The sequence below is a fragment of the Porites lutea genome, chromosome 14, assembly GCF_958299795.1.
Source record: "Porites lutea chromosome 14, jaPorLute2.1, whole genome shotgun sequence".
Classification (NCBI taxonomy): Eukaryota; Metazoa; Cnidaria; class Anthozoa; order Scleractinia; family Poritidae; genus Porites; species Porites lutea.
Window position 1 is genome coordinate 4,748,263 of NC_133214.1, and position 14,173 is coordinate 4,762,435.

The window sequence follows — 14,173 nt, forward strand, 5'->3', positions numbered from 1 at the left end:
CGTGGATATTAGGGCTAAGACGGTTAACAAGAAATAACACTCACACTTCGGTTCGATAAACATAAGGCTAAAACGCAGTATTATTCATTCAAAACATTTTGCCGTTTCTTGTCGGCTTTATTCCCCGGCCAGCTAATTCGGATTCAGGCAATGAAAAGAGTAGGTTGCAGGTTTAATTCTCGAATTAAATTCGGTACGTGTGAAATTCGACGTTTGAACTGGGCCTGATTAGGCATTGCAACTTTGTTGTACCAGGTCCAATTGTTGCGGCCACTTACACTCAATCTTCACTACTCTACACGTTACCGTGGAAAGTCTGCGTGTTCCAAAAATTAGGAGTATAAAGAATCTCTTCGGTAAAGTCACTAGTTTTGACAAAGTAAAACGAGCTTTACCCCGAATAGAGAAACTAAATAAAAGTATGTTGCTTCTCTTGACCGAGTGGTTAACTGGATTATAAAAATGCAGCTCAAGACAAAAATAATTCCATTGTTTTTCGTCTTCTTAATGAGCGTAGAAGTTTCAAATCTCGAGGTGCCGGGGAAAGCAGGTATAACTTGGGTGCCAGGGGGTACCGGGAATACCGGAGATGACGGGTGTGCCGGTTCCGGATCCTCGTGCTAAAGGATTAAAACACCTGGGAGAACTAAACAATGTACTTTCCAAGCTCGGAGAGAGGGGGTTACAATTTATCCCGATGTCTTAATGTTAAATCTTCATTGATTTTTTCCGAAACGAAACACAATTATGCCACACAGATTTGTCTTTATCCCCAATTGGAAAGCAAACTGCGAAAATAACCTGAAAGATATCCCTGTTGAGGGTAGGCATGTTGCGATTGCGCTGGACTGATTGCGCCAAAAAGTGCTCAAAACATGGCAAAAAAGTGCTCAAATAGTGCTCAAATTTTTGAAAAAGTGCTTGAAATTCAGAAATAGTGCTCGAAAGTTGCTCGTAGTTTTTAATTATTTTCAAGCAGATGTTCCTAAATATTCTTAGTTTTATCAAGTTTAACTCTCGATTTTTTAATAGCTGACCAAAGAAGTGAAACACCAATGTTTTTCGAATAAAAACTCTTTATTAAGATATAAACCCAAGATCTACTCAGTCAAGGTCTTCAACCCCTAAGTCAACATAGTTTTTAAAGGACTCCCACAGCAGCACACTGAGAACCGTATGGACTTCAACGGCTTACTGAAAACGTTTCAAAGACAAAATATTGCATTAAATATGAGGATGAGCACTGATATAGAAAAGCTAAGCATAGCTGAGCCCCTGATGGAAACTAGTTTTGTCTAGTCGCAATATTGGGCAAAATGTAATCCTTACTTGTCCGATCATCATTGCCTTCAATTTTAAGTAAAATAACTTTTTTTAAATTTTTTTTTATTTATATAATTCTTTATTGAAACAAATAATGTTACAACTAATATTACTAATACTAAAAATATAATACAAAAAAAAAAAAAAAAAACAATATCACTAACAATAGACGGTAACCAAAAAAAAAGAAAAAAAATACAGAATTGAAACAAACTAGAAATGTGGATGCATATTAAAACCTTTAACTGAATAGTTAAGCATTTACAAGAGGCGACACTATCCATTTAGCTTCAAAGAAATCCTTTGTTTTTTTACTATGCAGACTGATATATTTTTCCGTTTCATATTTTACAGCAATTTTCTTTTTAAATCCATATATATTCGGAAGAATTTGACTTCTTCTACAATCCCATAAGTACAATCATAATTAGATAGTTTAGAAGCTTAGCAGAAGGGGAGTTTTGTCGTATCATTCCCTTTTCTGAAATTGCTTAGTCCCCTCGCATAAAGAGATAGTAGATTAAGAGAATGATCGGTCATTAGAGCTGAATCGGGGAAGTGGTATTATAGAAGAAGTCATATAAAACGAAAATGAAATCGATGGTATAGCAGAGTGCAAGAAAATATAGTGCACATAAACGATAATATTCGCCCTAAAACAAATTATTAATCTACAGAAAAACATACAGTAACATATCAAGTAAGAAGTTTCCAGTGCACTCACTTTTCTAATTAAACAAGGAGGGTTAAATAGTTTAACACTTATTACACACATAAACCTTAAACTAAACTTAACTATTGATGTGCTGTCGCGCTGTGACCGCTTTGGCTTTAGTTTCCGCTGTTTCTTGTGTCCATAATGAGACCGTAGTATGGGAGATTGGTTGTTTCTTCACCTCTGTAGATTTGCCCGTTTATAATTAGCTTATCAACTTTGAAATAGGCTGTTTGCTTTTTCTGTTTGGCCTTTTTCAAGATGGGATATAACGTTTTCTGTATTTCATCAATTTCTCGGGGGAAATCATTCGCGATTGAAATGTTAGTGTTTTTCAAGTTTTTAACAAAAGACCAAACATACTCCTTGTCTTGAAAGAAGCTAAATTTAGCTATAATAGGCCTAGGTTTGGAGTTCTGTCCTTGACTGGTATTCTTCTTAGTAGGGATGTGGTGAACGCGTTCGAAACGGATCTGTTCGATATCTTCCTCTGGGATCTTAAGTTTATCGCGCATCACTTTTTTCAATTGATCTTCAGCAGAAGTTGACTCACCTCTTCCTTCTGGAATATTAAACACTTTTAGATTTTCACGTCTTGTGTATGCTTCTAACTTGATGTTGCGGCACTCAAGATGTTTTATTTTAGCACTGAAGTCTTCCAGATTCTTTGCGTGGGTTTCCAGTGTTGCACACGTGGCGGTTGAAGACGAATTTAGGTCGTCGATGTCGGCTTGAGCGGTGTTCAGGCTTTCTTGTAAACTTTTATTTTCTTTTTCCAATTCTGCCACTCTACCTTGCATAGCCTCTAACTCGCCGAGTCTTGTTAGCACTTTGTCGAGCTTTTCACTGACTTCATCTAGTTTGGCAAAAGCCCCATGACAATGGCCGTCGGCTTCGTCGAACGCATCTTCCCCGTCAGTCTGTGAGCCACTTTCCCTTAACCGTTTACGACTATCGGCTCGGGCGTCTTCTTTTCCCATGTTATTTAAGCGAATGAAAGCCAAGCAGCCTTCGCTGATTACATTATTTTACAAGTTTTGAATTTCATCTAAAGGAGCTAGCAAGAACACGTCCGCCTTCGGCGAAGGCCTGGTTACTCTCTCTCTTACGGTACTTACGTTTCCATGGTAGCACTAATCGTTCATGTTGAGTCACCCAGTACCCACTCTGTCTTATTAGTCGAGGCAGATCTGGGAACCAGATAACCAAAGGCCATCTCAGTGTCCCAGTGTTTTTATCCGCCTTAGCTTCGCTCACCCCACCGCTTCCACCATGATTTGATCACGTGCTTTTGCCGTGATCCCGAGCGGGGTGCAACGGCTGAATTGCTACGATCGGGATTTATTTAAATTTAGTCAAGGCTCCGTGGACCAAGAATCAACCAATGAGAGTCCCTTTTTAGTTGAGTAAAAGTAAGTCTTTCGTAGCAACCGCCACAAAGTACAAATGAAAGAGGAACCTTGTCCCTGATGTTGATTAAGCCCTGGGGACGAGATTGAGCGTACACGCTAATCCACGTATTTCGTTGCCATGGTAAAAACAGCGCGGAATGATGAGCGTCATACAAAGAGCTTCTTAGGTTTGGTCAGGTTGTTTTCGACATAATTATAAAGTAAACATTTCAAAATCAAAATCATTTATCTATTGTATTTTTTCCGTTAACACTTCGTGGTTCACACAAGGAGTCTCAAATGCAATACCTTAATTCATGACTTCAGTGAAGACTATAGGGTCTTTTTATAATTAATTACAAACTGCAGTTGATAACCCCTTTGACCATCTCAGCATAAAACTTAAAGTTACAAACTTGATCAACATCAAGGACTTCGTAGTTCACGACGTCTCAAATGCAATGCGTTAATTCATGATATGATTTCAGTGAAGACTATATAATGTTTTAATTAATTAATAGCAAACGGCAGATGAAGACGCCTTTGGCCATCTTAGCCTCCAAACGTGATTAACATCAATAGCCTTCTAGCAGTTAGACACAACAAATAGAGTTTTAAAGTGTGACGTCATAAAAAATTAAATTTGTGAAATTATGAGATTTTTCGGGACATTCTGAAAGAACAACATCCAAGAGGCTGACTACCACCTACTTGCCAAAAACTAGCATTGTGGGGTAAATTGCTTCTGAGATATTAGCCCCTTTCTGCTCTGATGACTCCATATAAATCCTTCTTAATTTGACTCAGGTCATAACGTTATGACCCAAGTCAAATTTAGAAGGATTTGTATGAGTCTTCAGAGCATAACTGGGCTAACATCTCAGAGACAATTTGGCCCGAAATGTTAAGTTTTGGCAACTAGGCCTGTTGGATGTTTTTCATCCAGAATATCTTGACAAATCCCAGAATTTCACAAATTTAATTTTATAACGTCATCACTTTAGACCTCTATTGGACAGAATCAAGAGAGAATGTTACGAGAATTAATAACATAGTCACCAAAGGCCAAATGATATTCTTTCAACCAATTCTTTAAGGAAGTAAGATAAATTAAAGTGGTAGACGATGACCGATTGCATATAAATCAAACAATAAATCTAATAAAAAGAAAGCTTTTCACGGTTAAACCAAAATCAAAAAGGTTATTGAAAATCTTCTTTTTAATACTGAGTTTGCGTGTTTAATTTTTATACACATTTTCCTTTCATCTGTCACTATATTGATGCTTTCATTAAATTAGTTGCTTATCTTACTTTTAAATGAACTTGTCGTTGCTTCGTAGTTAGTGATTACTTCTAAAGTTATATATCCAAGTAAAAGTTAGGTTTTTGCATCAAAGCGATTCTAATTTCCTTTCGTTAACTACCTAACGCAGTTTGCATGTAAACTTTATATAAATTAATCATTATATTTTCTATTACCTTTCAAATGATCTAGATTGTAGAGTTTCAATGATATTTCAGTAACACAGCTGTATTTACTGAACATTGGACACAATCGTAAAAGTCATTTTAGCAGTGCAAATCTCATTTGAATTCGAAGTCTTGAGTTTGGCAAAGGTGAGTCAGGACTTCCCTTGTTTTCCACAGTTTTGGTTTTGGTTGCAATGAGAGTCCAGTATTTCATGTATTTAAAAAATTTAGCTGCCAACAATTCTTTTGGGTTGAGTTTTTGCTCAAATTACTAGCAGGGAAGATAACTTAGCTGGCTACGCAAAGTTCCGAATGTTCTTAAAAATTGTGGTATTTTCTGAAGCAAAGTCGTAAGACTGTTATATTTTTTAGAAATATGCTGTAAATTATTTGTGTTGCTGTTCTCACATTCCGATAAAAAGAACATAAAATTAATGGGAAAAAACTTACCAGAATAGATAAATAGATAATTGATAAGCTTGGTGCTTGCAATGTTTTGTTTTCAAAGGTGCCTATCGAGATTCAAAAAACACCATAGTCTGAATGAGCTTGTAGAGACTATTATTTCTTTTCAAGTGACATTGCTAAAGTTAAAAGGCATTTCTAGAAATTATAAACACTTCCAAGTTTCTGTCATCAAAGGCACTCCATTCCATTCGAGGGATAGCAGGTAAATTTCGTTGCACTAAGTTGTGGGTATGGGAAAACTCAAATAGGTGAGGAGTTACTGACTGAGGTTATTATATTGGTTTTAAGTGGACGGCTTATGTTGTCTGTATATATGTTATTTTAATTTGGTGGTTTCTTCATTGGGTAGTGTCTTTGACAGCTATTTTGTTTTCCTTTTCTTTGTTTAGGTTGACTGACCATTTCAAAATGAATCGCGCAATTATTGCTGTATTTTTGGTGTTCATCGTGTGTTCCATCTTAACCGTAAGTAAATTAACCTGAGGAAACTGCCGACATTTTGAGATGCCACAAATGGTTTCCCCGCGTAACGACGTCTGAGAAACGAGCGCAGAAGAAAATCCCGTACTAATGACGTGTCACTTCCTGGATCTGGGTAGTGAAACATCACCAGTATGGAATTGCTTCGCTCCTTCCGCAGACGTCATTTCGCGGGGAAACCAAAAGTGTCGTCGCGAAATGTGGGTTGTTTTCTCCAGCTTGATTTTATGATAACGTTAAACGAAAAACCACTCCCAATTAGGCTTTCGTCACATTTCCTTACACCTTTTCATAAATACAATGTGTATTCTTCAAATTACAGTATTAAAAGTTACGTATTTTGTTTTTTAGGGTCAGGTCTGGTCAGCTTCTTATTTTAAGCGAGACCGTAAGTAGTTTATTATTTTAGTGTAAAATATATACGTTTGCAAGGAACCATTCGGTATGTACCTTAAGCAATCAACATGTTTTTCCCATATTTAGGCATTGTTCGTTTGTTATAAGCATGCGCAATCTTCTTTCCTGCTCATATTATATTTTCGTCCCCAGAGCCACTCATTCGTAACCTACGCTCTGCACCGTGCACGTTACGGTTGAATCGCTCGCTAGCACCGAAATTTAGCATGAGTTTGAGAAAGTATGGGCGAATCCTTTTGCCTTTGTTTACATTTTTGCCTTAGTAACATATGCTTATCATTATCTGCTGAAAAAAAATCTGAATATTAAAAAATAGAACATTTTCACAAGCCAGCCATCTTTGCACGCGCTTTAAGACTGATTGGATTAAAGCGATGTCACGTGGTATTTCAGGGGGCAAACAAGTGATAAGATCTACCAGTATTTGAAATCGCGATCGAACAAACTGCTCAACCCAAATTAACCAGCTCTTCACACTTTTGAACATAATTTGTGTATACTGTGACTTATTCTATGGGTTTACCCTTATGCAATAAGCAAAAATGTAAACAATGACGTCAGCATTAGTCGGCTGGTTTTTATGGGCAAGGGAAACTTAATGCTTTTCCTTTCTTCTCCCAGCTGCAGTCGGGAGGGTTAATTATTGAGTGTATTTCATTTCTCTGTTCTTTCATTTTTTTCTCACGTTTGTTCAATCAGTCTTATGTTTGGCTTTTTTCATTCACGATAGTCAATCTGGATGCTATGGAGAAACGTCTGTTTGGTCTGAACGGGCGATGCCCGGCGGTGTGGCCCGGCCGTGTTGGCCACTGTGCTGAGTTTTGCCGCGGTTTAGGTGGTGCACGTGAATGCCCAGCAGGAAAAATATGCTGCTCTACGGGGTGCGGTCACGAATGCATGTCTCCTGGTAAGTAATGAATCTGCTTCTCCTTAACTCTTCAATGAAAACATTGACCAGCATTGACCAGCATTGACCAGCATTGAATATATATCTCCCCATAACAGTTATTACTACAGTGGAACCGCTGGTCGTTCTACGCTTTACGTTTAATACGTACCCACAACCAGATAGTATGGACACCATGGTATGTCCCCTTGGTATCCATTTTAACCGCGTTTCACTAATATAATAATAATAATTATGCAAAAAAAACATACCTTCTCAAATTGAAAATTAAATACAAATTTAGTATAACTATAGTTAAAAGAGACTTCTTGGTGGTCTGGTGGTTTTCAACAGAGCAAATGTAAACAGGGTCTGGAAGGGGAGCCCGCATTCCGGCCCCTTTTTCGCGTGAATCTCGTATCCCCCACGTTTTTCATCAGTTTCCCGAATACCGCTTTGCTTTCTCAGAAAAATACATTAAAAAGTCTAATTTCTACAAAAGCTAATAAATGTAAGATGAAGGTTGATCCTTTCGATTGATATTTTGAATTTACGCGTGTTTTTAAAGGTTTCCGGCATTCCCGACAGACACGCAAACTGATAAATCCCGCTTCCCGGAGAACAGTCAAAACCCGGATCCCGTCAATATATTTATCGTTTTCCCGATTTCCGCACCGTATTTTGGTCAAATCCCGAATCCCGAAAATACCCTTCCAGACCCTGTGTAAACAACTGTCTATAAACTAAAAAATGAAAATTTCTATGTACATCCCAATAATAAAGTATCTATAGCTGTTGATGATAATAATAATAATAATATTAATAATAATAATAATAATAATAATAATAATAATAATAATAATAATAATAACTCAACCGTCAACAACGAATCAAGCAAAGGATCATTATAGAAATATTTTCAAAAATTTGTTGCAGTGGAAGTGAAACCTGGTTTTTGTCCCAAATTCAAACCTGGCCAGGCTGGCATCTGCCGTTTCGCCTGCCAAGCAGATAACGATTGTTCAGGAGCCGAGAAATGCTGCTTTGCTGGATGCGGCCTCGCTTGCATGAAACCACGCGGTATGTCAATCAACATAGTGTCTCCATATCTAGGCATTTTACGTTTGCTTCAAGTATACGCAATTCTCTTGTCTGCTTACCCTCGGTAACTTTTCGGGCCCGAAGGAAAAATTCAAAATCGGCTTACAAATCGGTCCATTTTTCTCCTCTAACTGATAGTTTCATCGTATCATTTTCAAGGTTAATAAAATTTTGATCTAGAATGCAAACATGCAACGGCAAACGTAAACCAGCTTTACGGGCCCCGAAAAGTTACCGGAACTTTTGAGAAACGGGCCTCAGCATAGAATATCTCCTCAGTCATAATACTGAGTTATCTTCTACAGTAGAACCCTGTTCTACGCTCTATTTAATACGTACCGACACCCAGATATTTATATAGACACCATGGTATGTCCCTTGCATGGTATCCGTATTAACCGGGTTCCACTGCACTGATTGAACAGAAAAAAATGTCGCAAGGTTTCGTCATTAGTCGTATAAAATTGTGTGAAAATTTCCCTTTTTTTTGTTGAAATTGCAATTCGGTGGATGATTTTTAATTATCAAGAGTGCTATTTTCTCGACTGCTTTTATTCAAGATTGTAGTCAGACAAATACTTAGGCTCGATTTCCGCCGTCTTTTTCCCGAACAGCGGCTGGTAATCTAGTCTGCTACACAGCCGTTTTTAGTGTCGTCACGCAATGGGGAGGAGCGTTGCGTGACGACACTAAAAACGGCTGTTTAGCAGACTACTGGTAATCGAGCCTAACAAATACTTTGATGGCTACGTGATTGCCATGATCACTTCGATGACGTGATAATGAATATGATACGACGTGTCCAATCGTCTTGTCTGTTTGTACTTAATCTTTACTAGTCTATGTATCATGCACATGTTACTGTGGAAACATGTTCCAAAAATTAGGATAATAAAGAATCCTCGGTAAAGTCGCTAGTTTGACTAAGTAAAACGAGCTTAACCCCGACAAGAGAACCCACACGTATCAGAACGATTTCACTCTCATATTGCTTTTGGGCTGGCTGTGGTCTCCCTATACTCCCACCCAAGATGAGATAAAATTGATCAGGCTCAAAGTTGTCTTTATCTTCACATTACCGACATTACTGACAAATCAACATTTTTTAAAATTCATACACAGGGATAACTTTTAAGAGACGCGTATTTGACAAAATGCACTCTTCTTTTCTGTTAGAAACAAGAAGGCGACACTAGCTTCTACTTTAAATCCCATGACTGACTGATCATTTTTCCACAAGTAAGAAGCCTTGGAGAACCTTGGAGAGAAGTCTTCCGGCTACTTAGAATAAAAGTTGAGCGATGTAAGAAAATATAAAAATAAAACTCAAGCTTAAAGTAAATCTTGTTCTCTCCCTGTCGTTATAATTATCCAAATTCTATATATAGCAGCGCATTTACCCCTCCGGCATAAATAGCCTTATTTATATTTCGAGAAGCGAGGGTGAAGGGCGACAGATTAGCGTAGAGCGCAACGTGAAGGAAAAAACGCCTGGGGCAGTCTCTTGTTCCATATGACCTCTTCCAGCCTCTCTGTCGTCTGGCTCGAAGTCGATATTTTGTGTTCTCCCGCCTCGCGCTTTGTGCTCGATCCCCCGGGCCAGGAGTCCGACCATGCCTTCTGCTCGACAACACACTCCGCCTCGGATAATGATTAACAAGGCTGGGTGTACTTCAACCTTTCTTCGTGAGCCCGATTTTTCGAACTCTGGTGAAGGCAATAATCTTGCCATCTCTTCGTCAGGTTCATAAGAAGGCTTAACGCAATTTATTGTACACATGATGACCGCCGCTAAAGCTGGCACGCCGCCTCGTGTTACGAAAAACGATACGCTGTAGCTGTTTGAGATATCAAAAATCCACACACTGCTATCGCTTTATAGGAAAGCCGACAACATCAATAACAAGCTTTATTTGCAGGACCATACTAGTACATATAGTAGTGCAAGAGCCATAAAAAGGCCATAAAATAGTAGAAAACACCAATGGCGTAACCAGCCATTTGGACGCCAACAATGTAACTCCAGAGTAGCACCAGGAATAATCGTTATGCAATGAGCTTCTTAGATTTGTTCAGGTTGTTTTTGACATAATTATTAACATTTCGGTATCACAAGTCATTTACCTATTTTAATTTTTCTTTGAGACTTCGTGGCTCACAGAGTCTCAAAATTCAACAGTTAATTCATGACTTCAGTGAGGGCTATATAACCTTTTTATAATTAATAGCCAACAGCAGTTCAAGACCCCTTTGGCCATCTTAACTTAATACTTAAAGTACTAAAGTTGATCAACCTCAACAGCCTTCTAGAAATTAGACACAACAAATTGGACTCAATTAAGCGAAAAGGTTACGAGAATTAACAAAATGATCACCAAAGGCAAAATGATTTACTTTTATTCAAATTCCTTCAACCAATTCTTTAACCCTTTAAGCCCCAATATCCGCATACAAATTCTCCAAACTGATCTCCATACATTTCCTTAAGGAATTAGTTGAGAGAATTTGATAAAAGATCAAGGCATTTTCCCTGAGGTGATCATTTTATTAATTCTCATAACCTAATCTCTTGACAATGTATGGATATCGTTAGGAGAAAATTGACGTCAGTCACTATTGGGACTTAAAGGGTTAAGGAAGTAAGATAAAAGAGGTTCATGATGGCCAGCTGCATATAAATCAAACATTCAATAAAAATAACAAAAATAAAATTTTTCACATTAATTTTTATGCACATTTTCCTTTCATCTGTCACTATATTGTTGCTTTTTGACTGAAATAAGTTGCTTATCTTACTTTTAAATGAATTTGTCGTTGCTTCGTAGTAACAACTGTAGCGCTAAGTTAGTGATTACGTCTGAAGTTGTGTATCCAAGTAAAAGTTAGGTTTTTGCATCAAAGCGATTTTGCCTTTCGTTAAATACCTACCGCAGATCAAGTGTAAACTTTATATAAATTAATCATTCAATTTTCGAATATCTTTCAAAGTTGACTGCTTACGATTGTAGAGTTTAAATGATTTTTTAGTAATACAGCGGTATTTAATTACTGAGCATTGGACACAATTGTAAAGGTCATTATATGTTAGCAATGCAAATCTCATTTCAAAGTCTTGAGTCGTGTCAAAGGTAAGTCAGGACTTCCCTTCTTGGCTTTGAACATTTTTTGCAGGCCCACATTTCAGTTTTGGTTGCACAGGAAGTCCAGTATTACATGTATTTAAAAAATTTACCTGCCAACAATTTTTTTTTGCGCGAGTTGTTCAAATTACGGGGAAGGTTACTTAGCTTCTCTACGCAAAGTTCAACATGTTCTCAAAAATATAGCGGCATTTTCTAATGCAAATTCCTAGGACTGTTATATTTTTTTCGAAATATAATATCCTGTAAATTCATTTGTGTTGCTGTTGTCAGATCCCGATAAAAGCAATATAGAGTTAATGGCAAAAATTACCATAACAGATAAGCTACTAACTATAACTTACTATAATTGATAGGCTTTGTGTTTGCTATGTTTCGTTTTCAAAGGTTTCTATCGAGATTTAAAAAAACATCATGGTCTGAATGAGCTCGTAGAGACTATTATTTCTTTTCAAGTGACACTGCTTAAGTTAAAAAGCACTTCTAGAAATTATAAACACTTTCAAGTTTCTGTCAGAGGCTCTCCAATCCATTCGAGGAATAGCAGGCAACATTTCTTTGGACTTATGGTCGAGGGCCTGGGAAGACTCAATCAGGTTAGAAGATACTGAGGGTTATTACATTGGTAAGAAGTGGACGGCTTATCTTGTCTATCAAGAACCATAATGGCTCTTGTGTCTATATAATGTTGCAGTTAATTTTGTATTTCAGTTAATTTTTGTTGTTTCTTTGTTTCAAATTCATTAGCCTACATTACAATAACCCAAACAGGCAACAGAAAAACAAACATTAACTGAAATATAAAATTAACTGCAACATATATGTTATGGTGGTTTCTTTGGGAAATGTATTTGACAGCTATTTTCTTTTCCTTTTGTTAGTTTAGATTGACTGACCATTTCAAAATGAATCGCGCAATTATTGCTGTATTTTTGGTGTTCATTGTGTGTTCCAGCTTAATCGTGAGTAAATTAACCTGAGGAAACTGCCGACATTTTGAGATGCCACAACTGGTTTCCCCGCTTAACGTCATCTGAGAAACGAGTGCAGAAGAAATCACCGTACTGATGACGCGTCACTTCCCAGATCTGGGTAGTGACGCGTCCTTAGTATGGAATTTCTGCGCTCGTTCCTCAGACGTCATTTCGAGGGGAAACCAGTTGTGAGGTTGCGAAATGTCGCCTATTTTGTCAAGATTGATTTTATGATAACATTAGACGAAAAACCGCTCTTAATTGAAAGTCTTTTCGCCTTGGGGGGTGAGGGGTGTACTCCCTTATATAAGCCATATAGGTATGTGCCGCCCCATCACCGGTTTTTGCGCCGTTTTGGTCTGGGTTTACACTTTGCCCATTTTGGTCTGGAATCGGGTATGGTTTTCGAGGAAACTGCGGGTGTGTATGAACGTATTTATTCATCGTATCAGTTCCGAATGAATAAGAAAGAAAGAGAAATGTGCCAGTTCGAAGTGGATTTTAAGAAATCTTTTTTGTTGGCGTTCTAATCTAAGAAGACTTGCCACAAGTCAACCTCACGAGTTTCTAAGCGAAAACGGGTATAGATTTCAGAGGCCAGGTCTGAAAACGAGTGTGCAAATCGACATTATTTGGTCTGAAATAGGGTCATGATTTGGAGGTCTGGGCAGCACACCCCCACCCCCACAAGAATTCCCAGGAGTAACCCCCCCCCCCCCAACGCCTTACACCTTTTCATAAATACAATGCGTTTTGTTCAAATTACAGTATGAAAAGTTATATATTTTGTTTTTTAGGAACAGGTCTGGTCAGCTTCTTATTTTAAGCGAGACCGTAAGTGGTTTATTATTTTAGTGTAAAATAAATAAGTTTGCAAGACACCATTCGGTATGTACCTTTTGAAACAGTCAACATGGTTTTTCCATATTTAGGGATTGTTCGTTTGTTATAAGCATGCGCAGTCTTCTTGCCTGCTTACATGACCATGCACGTTACGGTTGAATCGCTCGCTCCGATATTCAACATGAGTTTGAGAAAGTCCTTACCTTTGTTTACTTTTTGCCTCATTAACTTATGATTATCTGATGAAGAAATCTCTGAATATTAAAAGAGCTCTGTATAATTAAGGGAATAGAACTTATTCACGATACCTGCCATCTCTGCACGCGCGCTGTACGGACTGATCAGATGAAAGCGATAGTACGTGGTATTAAAGGGGGCAACAAGTGATAGAATTTGCCAATACTTGAAATCGGAGTCGAACAAACTGCTCAAGTTAACACTGACGTCAGCAAGGATTCGCCTAGAGTCACTGTTTTTGAATTAAAGTTTAGCTATGTAAGAAAATATAAAAATAAAGAACTTAAGCTGATGTAAAACGTTTTTTCTTCCTTCACATCATCAAACCAATGATGTGGGTTATCAATTAACAGCAGAAAATAACGGTAGCTGTTAAGCTTCTATGGTAACACAACTCGTTCATGTTGGGCCATATTGCAGACTGTAAGTACTGGATATCAATTAACTTGGGGGATAGTACTATATGGTAGACTAACGCGAAATACTTCCCTATGGTCTGCACGTAAAATCGAATGAAGTTGAGGGCTGGACACCTAATACGGTTACACCACGCATTTTATAGGAACTAAGTGATTTCTCGCTCGCTAATTGGTCGAGAGCCATGTACCAAAGAAATGACGTGATGATCAGGTGCAATGTGTTTTTCTCCGTCTCTCGTAATATTGCAGTGTTATTTGAAATTTTACAGTGAAACACTTGCGTTTTGAACATATTGACCTAATTTTT

The 14,173-nt window shown here is 37.8% G+C and overlaps 2 long non-coding RNA genes across 2 annotated transcripts; both read left to right on the forward strand.

Annotated features, from left to right (window-relative positions):
• Positions 1-4,878: 4,878 nt before the first annotated feature.
• Positions 4,879-6,237, forward strand: LOC140924617 (uncharacterized). Its single transcript, XR_012164302.1, has 3 exons — positions 4,879-5,048; positions 5,759-5,834; positions 6,201-6,237. It is a non-coding gene; the product is annotated as an uncharacterized lncRNA (long non-coding RNA).
• A 791-nt stretch (positions 6,238-7,028) lies between these two features.
• On the forward strand, positions 7,029-9,556 carry LOC140924224 (uncharacterized). The gene is made up of 3 exons (XR_012164213.1): positions 7,029-7,173; positions 8,089-8,232; positions 9,430-9,556. It is a non-coding gene; the product is annotated as an uncharacterized lncRNA (long non-coding RNA).
• Positions 9,557-14,173: the final 4,617 nt, after the last annotated feature.